Source organism: Acinonyx jubatus, chromosome D1, assembly GCF_027475565.1.
Source record: "Acinonyx jubatus isolate Ajub_Pintada_27869175 chromosome D1, VMU_Ajub_asm_v1.0, whole genome shotgun sequence".
Taxonomy (NCBI): domain Eukaryota; kingdom Metazoa; phylum Chordata; class Mammalia; order Carnivora; family Felidae; genus Acinonyx; species Acinonyx jubatus.
This window is the reverse complement of record NC_069390.1, coordinates 46,710,996-46,732,061: the sequence shown is the minus strand read 5'-3', so window position 1 is coordinate 46,732,061 and position 21,066 is coordinate 46,710,996. Positions and strand designations below refer to the sequence as shown.

Here is a 21,066-nt window from a genome sequence, read left to right as displayed (position 1 = left end):
TATATAGCAGCAGGCCCTCTTAATAACTGAATTGAGACTGTGTTTTGGTTTAAATTAATCATACAACTTATTCTTGCCCATTAATGAAAAAGAAAATCCTGGTCTTGTTTGAATTTTCACTCCCTGGCAGGGAAAGACTCATCCCCATTGAGTACATTTAAAAGGACAGTGATACCAAAATAAAGATACTCCTATAATTACACCCCAGGGGTCCAAAGTACTTATCCAAAGTACCAGATATACCAAGTCAGAGCAGCAGGATAGGACTCATTTGATCATCTATGGTTGATGGCTAATTCTGCCAGAAAGTCCTACAATTAGGAACTGATCCCTTGGGGACATTGTGCTCTATCTAAGCTGAAAGCTTCAATCCCATTTGGTCTTGATATTTTCCTCACTGTGGAGGGGGTAGCTTTATGTTCTTAGCAAAACAAATCTATATTTGGGGTTGTTTGTCTCAATCTGCAAGGAAAATCTGGGGATACCTAGAAGATCCTAAAAGCATCCAAAGAGAAAAAACAGGTCATATGTGAAAAAGCAAAAACTTGGGATTGCACCAGATCTCAAAAACAACACTGGCAGTTACAACTCAATGAATCAGCACCATCAAAAATCCCAAGGAAAAATTGTTTTCAAGCTAGAGTTCTAAAGCCAGCTAACCTGTCAATCAAATGTGAGTACAATATAAAGACATTTTCAGACATGCATAAGTAAAATATTTATTTCCCATGGCCTCATTCTTGGGAAGCTACTGGAAGACACACTCCACAAACAGGGAGCAAACCAAGGAAGAGGAAGCCGTGGGGTTAACACAGGGGATTCAGCTCAGGACAGAGGATGAGGGGCTCCCTGACATGAAGATGCCCTGAAGCCTCAAGTGGCAGCACTGAGGTAGGCCATAAGCAAACAGCCCTGGCTGGAATAGAAGGATCAAGCACTCCAGGAAACAAAACGAAACTGATGGATTATGTGATATATTCAAACATTTGGAAAGTAATATTAACGGTGTGAAACAGATGTGATAGAGCACAAAGAAAAAAAATCAATGCTAAATACTTACATAATTATTTTTTATAAAAAGAGCATCTTAGTGTGTCTGGTATTTTGCCTTTTTGCCATCCATTCCTTGCTCTCCTCTGACCTGTTCTGTAGCATGGGAGTTAGGAAGGACACTGGGGGGCTGATGCCTTCAAGCTGCACTTCTCACTTGGCTTCTGTCTGCATGTGGCCAATGGTAGGCAGTGAAGGGAGATGGAGAAACCAGGGTATTTCTCTCCCTCTCTCTCTCTGCTTTGTGTGGCATCTCCCACTGAGGTGTACCTCTTCCATGGCTTTGATCCCATCTGGATAGGCCCACCACAGTTCTACCTTTTGCCCCGTGACCCTTGTATTCTGGGCTCCAGAAAGATTGCCCACACCCTCACCCTTACACATGGCAGCAGCTTCTGGCTATTGCAAATTTCTCATTGCACCAACTTCCCCTGTTTGGCTTCCCAGCTCTTCCATTACCTGTGTAACCAATTCCTTAAATTCATTCTCTTCTGCTTAAAATGCTTAGTGATTTGTGTTCCTAACTGGCTGCTGATTCAACTAGGAAAAACAAAAGTTTCCATCGTGGAAGTCCACTTAACACTGACACATATTTTCACAGTACATAATGTAAACACTGTCTATTGTTTTTACCCAAAGTGTGAGGATTAGGAGAGACGACATGTATGTTTGGAAGAGGTGGAGAGTAGAAGGAATAATGGGAAATCATTATATATTGGCTAATATTGATGAATCAGGACATAGTGATATAAGCATGTCATTGAGTAATATGGTGGCAGTTTTGAGAAGAAACAGCTAAAAATGTTAAATGGAACTCCTTTGGAGGTCAAGGGTGGGAAGATGACTGATGAAGTACAGAACTATTTTATTTTATTATAAGTACTACTTGAGGTTTTTAACTATGTATAAAACTACTTTGATAGAATTCAAAATAATTTTAAAAATACTGATTCAGGGGCGCCTGGGTGGCTTGGTCAGTTAAGCGTCCGACTTCGGCTCAGGTCATGATCTCATGGTCTGTGAGTTCAAGCCCCGCGTCGGGCTCTGTGCTGACAGCTCAGAGCCTGGAGCCTGTTTCAGATTCTGTGTCTCCCTCTCTCTCTGCCCCTCCCCTGTTCATGCTCTGTCTCTCTCTGTCTCAAAAATAAATAAACGTTAAAAAAAATTAAAAAAAAATACTGATTCATTCTAGTGGTTTCTGAGGACAACATTAAGCTCACTAACCCATAGTTTGCAAAGCTGACCTTCTGCCCAGTGTGAAAATTTTAGGACATTTATTTATCTGTGGTTTTCGGCCCCAGTCCAACTCCCCACCACACCCTGAAGCTCATGCCTGGAGGACTCATGTCCTCTTTTGAAAATTCACCTTCTGTGAAGCCTCATCTAGTGGGACCCAGGCCAGAAACCTGAACTCGTTTAAAACAGTTGTGTCTCCTATCACTGTTTCTAAACTCCAGTTGCCCTGCGGATAGGTAAGTTACCTAGATGCTCACCTCCCTGGCCCAGGAGGGGGCAAGAAGACAGGAGAAGGTGAGGAGAAAGGAGCAAAGCCACTGCCCCAGTAGGAGGCTGGAGAAGACAGATGGGAGATAGCAAAGCCACCTCTTGGGTTTTCAGATCCAGGCAGGGAAATACAGTTCTTTGTTACCTTAACTATCTTGGGCTTCAACTTTCTTTTATTCAATAACCTTCAGTCTGAAACATAACTTCCCAGAATAAGTCAGGATGATGGCCACATATAAGTGAAGAGAAGAGCTCTCTCTCTTTTGGTCATACTCCATAGCTCAGGCTCAGCCTCTGTTATTGGTTCTTTTTGCTTATCTCATTCCAGGTTTTACCCCTCTGATAATGGTCCAGGATATTCTTGTCTGTTCATTGTTAGTTGCTTATCCATCTTCCATCGGCCTAAGAGTCTGAATTAGTTCCAGCTAGTGGCCTCTCCCCTCTCTCATGCTGCCTTCTAAGCTACAACTGTCTATGAAGCACATTATGAATGTATTGGATACTCTGCTTCTAGTTTCTGGCAGAGAGAGGCTGTGGGTAGTTTTTGGTCACCACATGGCATTGTGATCTGATTGTGGAATGCAGTGGCCACTATTGCTGCTGGGGCTCACTGACATCAGGAGACTAACATTGGCAGACTAGCTTTGGCCCTCCAGAATCTTTCCTGACTATCCAGATGTATCCTCTCATCTTGTATCAGCACTTCCCACAGCATGCTCTGCAGAACCTTCATTCTGTGCAGAGTGATTAAGTGCTGTGAAATAGAGATCCATGGTCAAATAACTATGGGAAATGCTGGTTAGTCCCGGTTAAGTGAAAAAGATTCCTGACTTAGGACTTCTCAGGTCTCTGATATACACTGGGAACCTCCAAGAGCAAAGCATAATTATAGCACTGGGCAAACTCACATGATGGGGGAGCCCTCCTTTGAAGGACACAACCCAGGTAATATTCCACCGCTCCTCAGCACTGATCTCCCAATCTAATGGAATTTGTTCAAATTGCTTCCAAAGGGATATTCCAAAGGGATCACAGTGGCAGGCTCTCCATGGGTCTGGGCAGCTACATATACGAGCTAGGTGAGCAAGCTCAGGACCAAGAGAGTAGTTGGATCTCCCAAAGCAGCCCCCTTCCTCAAGTTCCCTTGAGAGGAGATAGTCTTTGCCACTCCCTCGTCCCAGCTACAGCATAGTACAAAGTTCTCTAAGTGCTCCCACACCTCTGTGCTTCGCTCATGCTATTGTTCCTTCCAAACATAGACCCCTTCTTCTCCACTGCCTTAGTTTAGGTTCTCCCAAGAGCCAACTCTGGGACAAGCATTTACATGTGAGTTGAAGGTGAGGAAAATCCTAGTAAGGGAGAAAAGTGAGACAAGGATGGGAAGGCAGCCAATAAAGAATGCTTTATCCCACCAGTACTGCACTGACTAGGGCTGGATCCTGCTAGGGAATCTTCATATAGCACACACACTGCCAACTTAGCTTCCCCATGAGGAGAGAGAACCGGGATATTTATACACCATCTCCTGTCAGTCATTGGTTGAAGGCTGCTGTGGAAGCCAAACTTCCACTTGCCATTTGTGCATAGTCATAGGAAATGAGGAATAAAACCTTCCCAGGTCATACACACAGAGCCCATCCTGCCTGCCATGGGTATTCAAAGTGTGCTATTCAAAGTGTGGACCAGCAGCATGAGCATCATCTAGAAGCTTGTTAGAAATTCAGACTCTATAAGCATAATCTGCATTTTTAACAACCCCCCATGGGTTTCACATGCACATTAAATCTGAGAAGCCTTTGTGAAAATTCACTCCAATGGCTCAGAGTTCTCTTCTTTGAACCATGAGTGGCTTATAGGTTTGCCAGCCCAAAATCCTGGCTACTTCCCCATCCATCTAATCTGATGCCCACCGTTGTGCCTGAGAGGCTTGTTTCCTTGCCTTTGCTCTTGCTACTCCCTTTGCCCACAGTGCCCTCCTTTTCCCAGCCCCATTCTTGGTTTGGCTAAATTATCCTCTAAAATTCAACTTCCAGGAAGCTGCCCTGACCCCCCAGGCTGTAAGAAACCACCCTCTGGTTTCCCATAGACTCTGCCCTCAGTCCTAGCAGGACCTTCGTCAAACTGTGCAGGTTGTTGACTTTTTCTGTCTCTCCCATCACACTTGGAGCTGTGTGGCCACCTTTATATAACCAACTGCTCACAAAAACACTTAAAACATCTTGGTTGAAGAAAACACAATGTCCACTGGACATTTTTCTGAGTGCAAAATTGCCTGCTCATTCTGGAGAAGACTGAGAATGTGCCCCTAGCCTTCTCCTGGCCTGTCACACAGAGCTCCTGGGAGTGAAGGCCTGTAGAGGGTTTGGGAAAGATCAGAGTACCAACCCCATACGGCCATTCTGAAACATACACACTTTCCCTCTCAATTGAGGCAAGACTCTAAAAGGCAGAAGGCACTAAAGCCAGTCCTTGGTGATGCTAATGAGTTGCAGGAGGGCAAGTGGATCAGGGTCGTGACTTCAAGATATACCAAAGTTTCTTCAATAAATAATGAGCACAATAACTGTAGGCAAGTTTGTATTTAGGCTCTTTCCCCTGTGTTTTTGGAGGGATGATTAATCTAGCTCTAAAAGAGAAGATGTGAACTATGTGTGGGCGGATGCCATTTGAAATGAAGGCCCAGAGCAAAGCAGCCATCATTGGACAGGTTGGGTCCAGTGTGTAACCCTCACCCCAAGGAAACCGTATCTACTCTGTGCCAGAAACTCTCCACACATTTTCTTATTTTTAAAAATAAGCAACATGCAATGTTACATTGGTTTCAGGTGTACAATATATTGATTCAACAATTCTGTACATTACTTAATGCTCACCAGGGTAAGAGTAGTCACTATCTGTCACTATACTATGTTATTACAGGATTAGGACTATATTCCTTACACTGTACTTTTCATTTTATTTATTTTATAACTGCAAGTTTGTACCTCTTAGTCCCCCTTCATCTGTTTTGCCCATTCCCCCACCACCTCCCCTCTGGCAACCACCAGTTTGTTCTCTGTATTTAAGAGTCTATTTATTTTGTTTGTTTGCTCATTTGTTTAGTTTTTTTAGATTCTACATATAAGTGAAGTCATACAGTATTTGCCTTTGTCTGACTTATTTCCCTTAGCATAATGCCCTGTAGGTCTATCCATGTTGTTGCAAAAGGCAAGATTTCATTCTTTTTTTCTATGGCTCAATAATATTCCATTATATATATGTATTATATACCTCCATTATACATGTCTATATATATTAAATATATCCATTAAATATATATAATCCATCACACACACACACACACACACACACACACATTCATCCATTCATTTATCTTCTTCCATTCATCTATCAGTGGACACTTGGGTTGCTTCCATGTCCTGGTTATTGTAAATAATGCTACAATAAACATAGGGAGGCATATATCTTTTCATATTAGTTTTTTTGTATTCTTTGAGTAAATATCAAGTAGTGGAATTATTGGATCATGTAGAATATCTATTTTTAATCTTTGTGGAACCTCCAGACTATTTTCTACAGTGGCTGTACAAATTTACATTCCCACCAACAGTGTACAAGGGGTTCCCTTTCTCCAGATCCTTGCCAATACTTGTTATTTCTTGTCTTTTTTATATGAGCCATCCTTACTGGGGTAAGGTGATATGTCATTATGGTTTTGATTTGCATTTCCCTGATGATTAGTGATATTGTGCATTTTTTTCATGTGTTTGTTGGCTACCTGTATGTCTTCCTTAGAAAAATGTCTATTCAGGTCCTCTACCCATTTTTTAATCAAATTATTTGTATTTTTTTTTTTGTTTTGAGTTGTGTAAGTTCTTTATATATGTTGATATTAACCCCTTATCAAATATATCATTGGCAAATATCTTGTCACATTCACCAGGTTGTCTTTTTGTTTTATTGATGGTTTCTTTTAGTGGGAAAAAGCTTTTTATTTTGGTGTATTCTCAAGAGTTTATTTTTGCTTTGGTTTCCCTTGCCTCAAGAGACATATCTATAAATATGTTGCTAAGGCTGATGTTTAAGAGATTACTGCCTATGTTTTCTTTGAGGAGTTTTATGGTTTCAGGTTTCACATGTAGGTCTTTAATCCATTTTGAGGGGTGTGTGTGTGTGTGTGTGTGTGTGTGTGTGTGTGTGTATGGTGTAAGAAAGTGGTCCAGTTTCAGTCTTTTGCATATAGCTTTCCAGTTTTCCAAATGCCATTTATACAAAAGACTGTCTTTCCCTCATTGTATATTCTTGCCTTATTTGCTGTAGATTAATTGACTATATAAGCAGGAGTTTATTTCTGGGTTTTCTATCCCATTTCATTGGTTTATGTATCTATTTTTGTGCCAATACCATACCGTTTTGATTATTACAGCTTTGAAATATATCTTGAAATCTGGGATTGTGATACCCCCAGCTTTGTTTTTTTCTCAAGATTGTTTGGCTATTTGAGGTCGTTTGTGATTGCATACAAATTTTAGAATTATTTGTTGTAGTTCTGTGGAAAATGCTATTGGTATTTTGATAGGGATTACAATCTGTAGATTACTTTGAGTAGTATAGATATTTTAATGACATCAATTCCTCCAATCCATGAGCATGGTATATCTTTCCATTTGTTTGTGTCATCTTCAATTTCTTTCATCAGTGTCTTATAGTTTTCAGAGTACAGGTCTTTCATCTTCTTGGTTAAATTAATTCCTAGGTATTTTATTCTCTTTGGTGAAACTGTAAATGGGGCCATTTTCTTAATTTGTCTGTTACTTTGTTATTAGTGTATAGAAATACAACATATTTCTGTATATTAATTTTGTATCCTGCAATTTCATTGAACTCATTTATCAGTTCTAATGGTTTTTTGGTAGGAGCTTTAAGTTTTTTTATACACATTTTCTCACTTAATCTTCCCAAGAGTTCAGTGAGCTAACTATTATTATTGGCTTTTCACAAATAAGGAATCAGAAGCTCAGAGTGTTTTAAAAAAAATTGTTCAAAGTCAGAGAGCAGCTAAATGCTGGAGTCAAGATGACCATCTGAGCCTGCCATCTCTAAGGACATTTTGCAGAGCTCCTGCAAAATGCAACAGAGTTTCTGCTGACCACTGGGAATCCAGGCTAATTCTGAGCAATTTGCTTCACTTCAAAAATAACTAAGTGAAATATTAATAAAGCACCCCAGCATCTCTCTGCTGCCTTCAAATAATGGAATGGGCACAAGACAAAGTATGTTTAATGTCATGCAACTCACAAGAACAAGAATCCAAGGGATTAGGACAGGCCCTTAGCAACTCTGGCAAAGGGGAGAGGGGCTGGGACCATGAGAGGTGAGGAGAAACTGAGCAGCTATGCAGGGCCCTTGGGAACACCACTCAAAATAAGACCTTGGCATCAGTAACATGTGACCGTTATGCTAGTCTCAAGGCGAGCCTGTCATAAGACACCATAGCATTAACAAATGTTTACTATGTTAGGGCCAACAGCAGAATTCCTAGAGAGGAAAGTCTTAGAAAACCAATCTGAGGAGTGCTGGGTGGAATGTGAAAGATGAGCACCTACAGTCTCCCCTGAAGACCAGGGTACCAGCTGTGACCCAGGTGTCAGAGGAGAGAAGGAGCTGGACTTCAGAGACCAGGGTTAAGAACTGGGAGTTTGCTCCTGAAAAGGAAAATAAAAGGGAGGACAGTAAGTACCAGGCCAACAAGATGATGTGAGCCTGGGATGAAAGGTGGGTGATGAAACCCTGTGAGGTATAATGGCCAGCACATGTTTTAAGGCTTCCAGGTGTTCTAGGTTTCTGAAGCCAATTAAAGCTGCTGTCCTACTAAATCTGTTTAGAGAAGGCCTCTGTGCACCTGAGCCTTTTATGAATTCTCTTTGTAAAACACACTGACTGACTATGAGCACAGTGAGCACATCTCATAGGTAGCCCATGGAAAGTTGGGAACCCAGGATGCAGGGGCAGTCTTAACTCACGGGAATGAGCAGGAATCTACACAGAGGACTGTACTTCCAGGGGCTGTGAAATTATCTGGAATGATGGGAGAGTTGAGTGAGTCCCAGCTAACACTTGACCACATTTGTCAGATGCTTTGACTATCCCAGGTGTCGTGCACCTCCCCCTGCCCTTCTTGCCTTCCTTTTCTCCTCTATTCATTTCCTGAAAATTCTCTGCCTGTCACAAGGCCCTCTGAAGGTCACAAACCTATTCCCCATCAAATCTGTCCTCATCACCGGAAAGAAAACAAGAAGAATATCAGGATGTTTTTTTAAGAGATGAAGTGTGTGCAAACGCCAAGGCCCTTGGGTACCACAGGACACTGATGGTCCTGTCAAGAAGGGACAGAGCTGAGGAACTGATCTGAAAGTTAAATAACTCCAAGTGGGGTTTCTTCATCGTCTTCTCTTTTTAAAAAAATAATTCATAGTATCAGACAGGTTGACAACTTATTGAAAATGGTTCCTCACCTGGAAAGTGCTTATTACTTACAGTGTACCATCTTTATTACATCGATACTGACATTTAACACTCAATAAATCTCCACTCCCTCCATGGAGATATGTCTGACAGCCAACAGGAGTCCCTGCCTTTTCTCTGAATTTCAGCATGGTTTTGGTTCCAGGGACTGTGCTCTGATATCAGGTTCCTCAAATCCAACTGAGTGGGAAACAATAGTCCTGAGATGCCTTTGTTCAAGCTGATGGCCCCATCCTAACCCAGCCAAGACCCCCTATCTGCAAAAAAATGGTGGATACCAATATGTAAAGGTAGTTGAATAAGTAAATGAAGGGAAGAAGGAATGGTCCTGCCACACCCTACCACAAGACCTGCTATAACAGCCAAGGCCCCTCCTAATCCATCCTCATCCTACCACTACAGTCCTACCCAGGGAATGACCAGTCATCACCCCCCAATAAGCCAATGTACCCCCAACCTCTGGGCCTTTCCTCATGTGGTTCCCTCTGTACTGAATGCATTATTCCTCCTAAAGTCTAAGTCAAATGCCTCCTCCTCTATGCATAGGCTCCCTGTGGAAGAACCCAGTGTTTTCTAGTCTGTACCCTAAAGAACCACGGAAGACTGCCCACAGTTCCACTCGGCACAACTGTCTGTTACTCCATGAGCTTCTCCAGGGCAGGAGCTTGTCTTTACTAATTTCAGTATCTGACTACCAAAGGCCAAAACATAATGAACAAATGAGTGAATAAATGAATGAGCATATCACTTTCTTCTCTACCTTCTTCTCCTTCTTCCCACTCTGTCTTTACTACCTCTATCTGGAGATTCCACGGGCTCTGACCTCCTTGGTTTCACTAAGTCTCTGAAATGATAGATTAAGGTAGGCAATATTTGGGATTCTGAAATGGGACAAATCTGTGTGTGTCAGACACACACACACACATATACATACACACCCCATTAGGTGGTTGGAAGGATCAGATAACATAATACATGTGAAGTGCTTGCATATCCTCTGCTGTCCTAGAATACAGGAGCTTTCTTGTGTGCCACTCCTTGCTCTGAGAGGACAGTAGAGTCCCCCATCCTGCCTGGCTCAGGTGGTATGATTCTAGGCAGCCCTGATGGCCCAATGGCCTGAGGTAGAGGAACACCCAGGGCAAAGCCAGTCTAAGCTGGCAGGAAGCCAGAGCAGTAGCCTGTTTGTAGAGAAATGCAAGAGTATTCCTTCCAAGGACATGCAATCAAATGAATGTGGGGAGTGTTGTGCTAGTCTCCAATGTGTAATTAGAGTATCACACAGATGAGTTCTGCTCCAAAGCCTACAAACATTTCTTCTCTACAGGGTTTCAAGTTTCTCCTTGCTGCTAGGAGTAGCTTATACTGATCACTGGCTTGGCAAATGTCACAGACCTCTTGGGCTGGGCAGGGACAACAGAGAGCCCAGCCTCTGGGGATCTCACACCAGCCCTTCTGCTGCTCCAGAAATGTGCACATCCCCTGGGCCACAGAGGGATGGGCAGGGCAGACTTTCAGGGAATGAAAATTTCCCAAGCTGTGCCCCTGCAGGAGTTCACTGGTGACTGGGCAGCTGTCCTAGGGCAGGATGCCCTTCTGAGGTACACAGTTTCTGCTCTGAACCAAGTTACTTAGGGTCTGCCATTGACATTGACAGGGCCCCAAAGGCCTCAGGAGCATGGAGGAAACATCCTTGAATAAAGACCCTTGCCTACTCTAGACTTTTGAAAGAATACTGCTGTGTTTTCTCAAGGCCAGACAGAATAGCCAGAAAAGTACAAACAATAAAACGGAGAAAATGTGATTACTACACAAAAATCCACTAACACGCTCACAGTTCTTTACACATCAGAAGAACTCTGAGTGTGACCTGGTCTATCCTGATCTCAAAGCAGCAACCCCACAAAGGCCTTGTGAAGAAGGTTTTGGCCTCTATTTCTGCTTACCTACTACTTATGATGGGGTGTTCCTGCCTCTCTTCTTTAGTCATGGTCATTGATTAGAAGCTCTTTCTTTCAACAAGGTCAAATTGCCTCCCTAGCATATTATGCCATAGGTTCCACTTCTACCCATGAGGCCAGCCCCGTCTGATACAAATAGAATGCAAGCCACATGTGTAATTTTAAATGTTCTAGTATCCCCATTAAAAATAGCAAAAAAGTAATAAGTAATTTTATTTTATTTTATAAGATAATTTTAATAAGTGTTTTATTTAAACCAACATACCTAAAATATCATTTCACTATACAATCAACCTAAAAATGATGAATGAGTTATTTTTAAATTATTGTTTCCATTTGAAATCTTTGACTTGGTTGTATATTTCATGCTTAGAGCACATCTCAATTTGGATTTTACGTATCAAGTGTTCAACAGCCACACATAGCTACTGGCCACAAGGACGGGACAGCGCTACCGGGGGCACCTTGCTGGCAGCTGCCTTGGCCCTCCTCATACCTGTCTGCCCACCCCAGCTCACACATCCCCACTTCTTTCCATTCTTCTTCAACCTTCTTGTCTTTTGCTCCCTTAAGCTACTCTCTGTTGTGCTTTTATTCACAGTAAATAGTCAATAAATGCTCTTTATCTTCTCTACCCCCTATTTAAAAACCACTCCACATCCTTCCTCCTGTGAAAGATTCTCTTCACAGCATTATTGTAAAAAGAATTTTATATCACATGAATATTATTTGGCTTCAGGAAATGCTAATACACATTATATCTAGTAAGTATGTAAAGGTTCGATCCATTGGAAATACTCATTTATCCTTCCAACCATTTTGGGTACAAATCAAAATTATTTTTCCTCTCCCCTCATGTGAGCCCCCACATGGTGTTACATCAGTGGCTAAGCTTGAAGGTGTCCACACACTGATTGCTAACAAGGGCAGAGCAAACCCAGATCCTTGTCCAGAAACCCTATCACACAAATACAAGAGGTGCAGCCGGGACTGGAGCGGGCCAGGCCATCCAGCACCTCTGCAAGCCAGGCCTCCATCCTCCTTTCTACCGTACATAAAGCTCATGTTTCCAAAGCAAAGAGATAGAGAAGCAGCCAAGAGTTGAATCCCAATTTCCATGGCCACCCTCTGCCCCCAGTGCAAATTCCTGAAAGAAAAGTGCACAAAGATGATAAAAATGATCATGCTCTATATGATATCTGGGGTCAGGCAGCAGGATAATATGGTGGTGATAAGCCCAGGCTCTGAAATCAAATATCTGGCCATAGGTCCTAGCCCTAAGCCTTACTATCTGTGACAATGCACAAGTTTACCCTTTCTAAACTTCAGGACCCTCATCTATAAAAGAGAGATAATAATTATACCATTATATAGGGTACATTAGTTTCTTATTGCTGCTGGAACAAATTACCACAAATTTAGTGATGTCAAATGACACTAATTTATTGTCTTACTATACTGGAGGTCAAAAATCTGAAATGGGTCTCACTGGGCTAAACAGGTGTCAGCAGAGCCATGATCCTCCTGGAGGCTCTAGAGAGAATCCATTTTCTTGCTTTTTTCCAACTTCTATAAGCTGTGCCCATTCCTTGACTCATGGTTCTCTTCCTCCATCCTTAGAGTCAGAAAGGGTGAGTTGAGTACTTCTCACATTGAAAAACTCTATTGTGCCTCTCCCTTTCACTTATAAAGACCTGTGTTTACATTGAACCCACCCAGGTAATCCAGGACAGTCTCCCCATCTCAAGGTAAATTGATTAGCAAAATGAACTCCCTCATGCTATGTAATAGACCATATTTACAGATTCTGAGGATTAGGATGTGAGTATCTCTGGGCACCATCATTCTTCCTCCCACAAAGGATTATGTGGAAGATCCAGGAAGCAATACCTGGCATATCATAAATCCTCAATAAATCTTGGAAATTTTTGTATTTGGTCCCAAATCCTATGTGAACTCCTGGCCCTGGGCTGCACAGTAGAGCTAGTCTGGTCCATTTAGTCCAGGCATCCCTTCTCTTGGACCCAACTGGCATCCTTCTTAGGGTGAGAGGGTCACTTCCAAGTGGGAGACAACTCTGGGTCCAGACCATCAGTGGATTCCTAAAAGGCCATGCTCCCCAGAAAGAAGCTGCAGAGTAAAAACCAAAGACAGCCCACCCTAAGAGGTAAGAGCTTTAACTTCTTTGCTCTTCACAAAGGATGCTCCATTGCAGGCCCCAAAGCCCAAACATGCCCTCACCCTTGACCCACATTGGTGCTTCTCCTTGGGGATATAAAGAAGGGAAAGAAGAGAGGATCGGTTTGCCCTAGAAGTGGGGAAAAATAAGAACCCACTGCTATGTTATGTAGGCAAAGTGAAATATGCCCCAAACTTGGAAAGAAGACTTGGCAATAATAACAATAGTAGCAGTAGCTAACATTTAGTGAGCACTCACTACATGCCGTGCCCTGAGTTTTATGGTATTTATCTTATTTGATCCCCCAGCCAAATAAATGTGGGAGCATTGTTAATGAAAATGAAATGAGCAGGTATTTGCACATGGGTGGAAAGAGGCCACTGTTAGCAAATAGGTGAGCAAGAGATGTAGGACCCCTGAAGTTCCATCCTTTGACTTGGGGTGGGGGCATGTCTCAAGGATATGGTGCTAGAAGGAGATTCAAATGCAGAAAGTTGAAACCTATTCATCTCAGCTGAACCTCACTTAGATAACAGCGTGGGCAAGAGATGTAGACAAGAGTATTTCATGAGGAGACAAATGTCCACTTGTCTCCCCCACTGTCCACAGAACCCACATGAATATGGAATCCCCGTGGCAGGTCTCTCCCTAGAGAGAAGATGCAACCAATTCCATCCAGGGCTGGTTTTAATGCTGGAACTTCCATGTAAACACTGGTGACTTAAGGAATGTTCTTAATTTCTCTGTACTTCAGACTTTTCATTTGTAAGATGATGATAACAATAATAATAGCGAACACTCGTATAGGAATTAACTAAGTGCCAGGCCCTGTTCAACAAGCATTATATGTGTTAACACTTATTCTTTATAACAACTCTATGAAATAGGTATTATCCTATTATATAGATAGGAAACTGAGGCATAGAAAGGTTATATTAAGCAACATGCCCAAGGTCACAGAGCTGATGGTAAGCAGAACTGGGATTTGAAAACACATGGTCTGGTTCTAGCCCCAGGGGTCCCAGCCACTACTCAATATTGCCTCACAATGTGGCTCACCTCATAGGGATGCTAGTAATTAAATATCTATGTAATATGTATTTTAATGCTCATATGTAACATATACCTGCTATAATAAATATTAAACATCTGAACAAGTTAACCAATGGATGGGGGCTCAGTGATGGAGCATTTCAGCACAGTCCAGGGACCTGCATGCATAGGTACTGCTGTTTCCAGAATGGTTGATCATGTGGCCAGAGTTATGAGGGAATGCAAGCCCTCTGTAGGATCATCTCTGACTTGTGTGTCAGGGGCAGTCCTGCCCTGAAGGTCCTTCGCAGCAGACACACCAAGAAGTTTTATAAGGCCTTTGACTTATTGCCTTTCCAAATCATGCTGTATTGTACTCGTTCTCAAGGAAACTGAGACAGCTCAACATGGGCTGCCGGAGGGTCTATCTGGTGTATCCAAAATTGGATAAGGCATCCAAATAGCATTATCATTCTGGCAGAGCCATGTTCACTGGACCTCAATACCCAACCCCTAAAGGTGGGCTCTGGCAGATACTGGGGACATGGGTAACAAGGGGGCATAGGTAGAGTTTCCACTGAGTCAGGGAGGAGCACCCACAGAGGCCAGATGTGGGAGCCTAGCAAATGTCCAGAGAGAGGTTGTCCACCTTGCTTATTTCTTTGGTTCTCATAGGGCCATTATCACCAGGCAGGTCAGAAGGCAGGCCTGTGATGCCAGGTGGCTCTCCATCAGATGTTCTGGCCATACAAGGGCACCTCAGCTCTTTGTCATCCCAGGAGCTCTGTGGCAGCTGTTCAGATATAAGATATATCCTAGAAATCATTTGCAAGAGTCATATGGCAGAAAAGACTCACTATCATCAAACAGCCATGAGCAATGACATTTATAGGCACGAACACCTTCCAGGCCTCCTTCCCAGGCTCAGGGCACCGATCTATTCACTGAACGCAAAGAACAATTAGTCCTGCCAGATGGGGGATGTATCGAAAACCCTCTCCCTGGGCATAACCAATTAAAGCCTGGGTTTTAAAAAGCCGATTGATTCACTCAAAGGAGCAAACAGCAGGCTGCAGGAGCCCTTCCTGCTGAGCCATTTCTCTGCGTTTCCCAAAGCAGATCTAAAACCTCCCGATGGATTTGGTTTTCATATGGCTATGTGCAGTGTCCGCTGATAATCTCTATGATTCAAAGAACTTGCTGGGTATCTTCTGATGCATATTCATTTAATCATTCAACACAATTTCACTTCCCCCTCTCACCCCGGAATCTGTGCCCTGGGAAGGCTGACAGCAGAGTGCCGGGGCAGCAGAGTGGATGGCCCCAGCATGTCAGCTGGAGCCTTTACACTACAGCCACACAAGCAAATGAAGAAGGGACCTTCCGAGGCCCCCCCCTCCCCTCCACAAGCAAGACAGACTCTCTGGGCATCCACAGCCACGCTGAGTCCAAGGAACAAATCCTGCCCGTTACAGGCAATTCAAATAGATGGAATCGGTAATGAAACACTCATTTCTCACAGAAGGAAAGAATACCTATGATCCATTTAGCATTGACTCTAAATTTGATTTTTAAAATCTAAAATGAATATTGTATGATGAGTTTTATTGGCTCAACCAGAATTAATGAGTTAATGGAGGGGGGCGGAATAGTCCTTCATAGCAAGAGACAATCACTCCAAATTGTATCCCAGTGCTCTAGTAACACCAGGCATCATCTGGGTGTCAGGACCAAGCATTTAATCCGACGTATCTGCACGGATGTCCTGCCAGCTTAGTGTCTGGCTGTAGGGCACATAGAAAGGAGTGGACACCGGATGCCCTTCTGGGTCACTTGTTGATTCACCTCACAGTCTCACAGGCGTAGTTGCCCCTTTAGAACCAACAACTGCACCACAAAAGCCAAGAGACCTGAGAACAGAGGGAAGAACTGCCTCAAGCCAGCGACAGACAAAAGCACACAGCAGTAACAAATCTGCTTTCTAAATCTCCCGAGGTGACGAGGTGATACCTCGTTCCCCTGACTTTCAAGCCTCTTGGGCCTCAACAGGGTGGCTTTTCCTCATCTGGATCTTTTATTTGGTTTCTCTTCACAGCCTAAGTCCAGAGACCACTCAAGAAACAGTAACTCCTCATTCATTAAAAACTCATGGTTGTGTACATAGCTCAACACTACTGCATATACTCGGCAAAAAGCTTAATCTCTGGAAGCCTCAACTCTCTCATCTGTAAAAGCAGATAATATTAGCCCTCTTGAAAAATTGTTAGAAGAATCAGGGATAATGTTGAAGGTTTCTAGGTCAGTTTCTAGCACACAGTGGTGTTCAGTAAATGGCTGTTGTTTACAAAATGGAAATGATGACGTCTATACCTCAAGGTTTATTTCAAAGACAGCACATGAGGAGCACCCACCCCTGGGTCTCCCAGTTGTAACCGAAAGGTAAATAGGAATTTCTTGCTTTCCTTCTCCAACCTGCTCCTATCCAGCATGTGGCAGCAGACCAGAAGCCATATCCTAAGGGTTCAGAGCCCAGCTCTAGTAGAAGACTGCCTAGGTTCAGATCGCGGGTGTCAAGTCACTTACCCTCCCTGTGCCTCTATTTTCTCATCAATAAAATGGGGTTAATATAAATATCTTCAAGGGCTGCTGTGAGAACCTGGCAGAGTACCTGGCATACAGGAAATGCTTGACAAATGTTTACAATGAATGTGTTTTTTTCCACACTACCAACCAATTCTCTGATACCAGCTGGGTGTCCTACAACTCAACAGAATTCTGACACTACCTACTTGGAGATAGCATCAGATCATGTAAGTTAAGGGCTCCATCCTACATGACTGCCCCCAACTTCAGACACCAACCATAAGTCCATGTCGTCACCTGTGCTTCTGATGGACCAGCTATAAATAGATTAGAGGCTCCAACAAACTCCTCCCTGGGTTCAATTAATTTGCTAGAGCAGGTCACAGAACTCAGAGACACATTTCCTTACTAGATTACCAATCTATTATAAACGCAGGAACAGCTAGGAACAGATGCTTAGGGGGAGGCATGGGGAGGGGGCTCAGAGGATCCATGCTCTCTGAGAATGTCACTCTCCCCAAACCTTCACGTGTTACCCAACCCAGAAGCTCTCTGGACCTTGTCCTATTGGGTTATTTTGGAAGCTTCATTACATAGGCATTATGGATTAAATCATTGGCAGCTGGTGACTGAACTCAATCTCCAGGCCGTCTCTCCTCCATGGAGGTCTGGGGTGGGTGGGGCTGAAAGTTCCAACTCTATTATCACTTGGTTGGCTTCTCTGATGACAACTCCCTATCCCTAGTTGACCTAGGGGCTTTCCAAAAGTCATTTTATTAACATAATAAAAGACCTTTATATTTCACATCATTTAGGAAACTCCAAGAGTTTTAGGAGCTCTGTACCACGAGCTCCTGTTAAAACCAAATATGTATTTCTTATTGTAAATCACAGTACCATAATACTACTATCAAATACCACCATTATCATCTCCGTCATCATCACCATCATCAGGAATAAGAGGAAACAAAATAATAAAGTACCAGGAGTAGAATCTAAATGCAGGAAGATGAAAGTCAAGTTCCCAGCAGAACTTACCATATTAAGAGGAAGCATAAGCCAGATGCTTGAGCCTAGGAACTCAGTCCCTTCTTAAGCACCTCCAGTGTAGGATCCCATGTGGCCTTAACAATCTGTTTCCGGTAGTCTGTATTTGTCACTAGCTACCTTGTCTGAGAAGGATGACTGACTCCAAGGGACCATGCATGCCCAGGGTCACCACATCCAAGATAACTGGAATCATCTTTGTTCCCTACAAAGTTCAGCTAAAACTCACCATCTTCCCGACAGCACCAACCACCAACCAGACCCAACTCGGCCACATGAGACGAGGCACCTTTAGGCTGAGATAGATGCAGAGTCATGCCTCATACAACTTGCCAGTTTCCTTTCTTCCCTCTGGCATCTACCACACACACATTCCCAGTTTCTATACAGCTTCAGTCTTTCTTGTTTTTAACTCTGTAGGGGATCAGGGTAAAATTTAACAGCAGTTCTTCCGTTCTGTCAGTATCCACACTCCGCATCTTGGGGCATTTCCACTGTGGCCAAGTCAGAGAGATGAATCCAGTCTATGGTGCCACTATTCAAAGCTGATGTGAGACTAATGTGCTCAGGGGAGGGAAAGTATTTTAATTTTACAACCCTAACCCTGATCATCTGGGAATGTCACAAATCAGATGCCTAATTCCACCAAAGGAAAATGCAGTAATGTGGAGTTATAAGCCAATCTTACACTCTGTGGTTTGAGTATATGAACAGAGAAGTCCAACATGAATCTTCCAGAGCCCCTTGGTTTTGCCAAGGGAAGGAGGATGAGGAGTGTGTCAATAAACCCTGAAATTACATCTTAAATAAAAAATCTGATCCAGCCCAAGAGACATGAATAGAAAGGTATAAGAAATCAGGTCAGCAATTTTGTTAGCAACTTGAAGTTCTGAGCTGAGCACTTGGAGTTGGGATTTGGAAGCTTAGATTTCCAACTTTGATTCCTAAGGTCACCCAACAAAATAAAATGAAGAGCAGTGTTTTCCAAAGTGTGAATAGGAATGGAGGGTTAAATAAAATTAAATATGTTTCCTTACTGATGTACTTCTCGGAGACTGGACTATGCTACTGATGAATGTGAATCTCCAACAGGGGATTTGCTATACAAACTTCCCTCAAATGAATTTAACCTTTGGAGAGGGTATGTCTCGTGGGACTGGCCACACATCAAGAGTCATCAACTCAAGGAATGAAGGAACCTGCAAAAACAGGGCTCTAGGCCTTCCAGAGGAAACCATATGAGCTCTAGTCTTAAGCAGCCATATTCATTTACTCATTACGAGCAAAGGCACATAAGCAGAAGCTGAGAATGAAGTGTAGTCATGATAGGCGAATGGATAAAGAAGATGTGGTTAATATATACAATGGAATACTACTTGGCAATGAGAAAGAATGAAATCTGGCCATTTGCAGCAATGTGGATGGAACTGGAGGGTATTATGCTAAGTGAAATAAGTCAGTCAGAGAAAGACAGATACCGTATGTTTTCTTTCACTCATAGGTAGATATTGAGAAACTTAACAGAAGACCATGGGGGAGGGGAAGGGGGAAAAAAAGTTACCAAGAGGGAGAAAGGCAAACCATAAGAGACTCTTAGGGACTGAGAACAAACTGAGGTTTGATGGGGGGTAGGGGAGAGGGGAAAGTGAGTGATGGGCATGGAGGAGGGCACCTGTTGGGATGAGCACTGGGTGTTATATGGAAACCAACTTGACAATAATTTATATTTAAAAAAAAGAAAGAAAGAAATTCAGGCACAACAGCTTCCCTCAAAGTGGAAAACCTCAGAGACCAAGCTAGGTACAAAGGTACTAGGTACAAAGGACTAGTGTTCCAAAGGTGTAAAACAAAGGATAAGTAGAAAAATGTGAAGACGTACCAGGAAGGGGCCTTAAAGTCCTTGTGAATCCCTGAGTTAGGGCAATCATGGTTATATAAGATGTAGTAGAGGCTCCTAGAGGTCCCTTAATACTGGAAACTTCTGCTACAAATATTCCAGGACAGAAAGAGTGTCATCAGTAAAGGCTTTAACCAAGAAACGGGCATGTGCTTCTCCCAAGCCAGCCCTCCTTCACCTTCTCTAAGATCCCCAACTTGAATATGTGCCAGACACTTTGCAAAGTGCATCACATCCATTCTTTCATTACATTTTCATAATCTTAAGAGGTATGTGTTATCAGCATCCTTGTTTCACAGCTGAGGCTCAGGAAAGTCAAGTCTAAGGACAAAACTTATCTAAGGACACAAAGCAAGGAATTAGAGCTGTGAGCTCATTATAAGTTTGCTGAATGAATGAATGAATGAATGGAGAAAGGGTCTTTGCAAACATTTTCCACCTATTTAAAAGAGTTGGTAGAAAACAGAAATAGAATTGTGATTACCTACTGACATTGTCTTATTACTAGAAAGTCATCTTTCACTTGGAAAATGGGAGGCCCCTCCCCTGTGATTCATCCATCACTAAGAAGTCTGGGATCTCCCCATCCATCAGCAACACTCCAGATGGCACAATACTGCAACCTGGATCCAATTACAGGAAGAGTCAACTCTTGCCTGATTCACAGGAGCCCAATCAGCAGTTCCTGGGTTTAGCCACCAGCCCAAATTTACCCAGCAGTACATTATCAACATCAATAATGGGCCTGCCAGGAAAACAAAATAGGAGACCGTTCTTACGTAGGAAGAGCTTTCCTCTTTATCAATTACACTTTTCTAAAGAACAGGCAGCCTACTATCTCTTTGTGGGTTCTGATAGACACTGCAGAGGAGTAGATGAAAGGTTATTATAACGAGGGTGGGAAGAAGGAAAGACTGTACCTGGGGGGAGGGAGGGCCCTGTGGAGTGGCCTGGAGAAGACACTGAGCTTTCTTGTGCAGATCCCATATTATCCTCACTCTGTCTACCTCTCTGACTCTGTTGTTCTCACTGTGATGATCTACACTCTATTTCTGTCCTGGATCTCTGTAATGGCCTCCTAGCTAGTTTAACCAGTCCCATACCAGTCCCCTTGCACCCAGCAATCCATCAGCCACAGTAGCCACAGTGAACTTTTAAAAACATAAATCAGATCACATCACTCCCACACTTAAAACTCAACAATAGTTTCCCTTATCACTTGGTATAATATTCAAATTATTCACTCTGGTCTGTAGGGACTTCACTGCTACTGTTCATCCCACCCTTCC

At 42.9% G+C, this 21,066-nt stretch overlaps 1 protein-coding gene across 5 annotated transcripts in view; it reads right to left on the bottom strand.

Annotated features, from left to right (window-relative positions):
* The window catches only part of GALNT18 (polypeptide N-acetylgalactosaminyltransferase 18), a 351,336-nt gene that overhangs the window by 204,391 nt on the left and 125,879 nt on the right, over window positions 1-21,066 (bottom strand). The gene's annotated exons all lie outside the window — the stretch shown is intronic.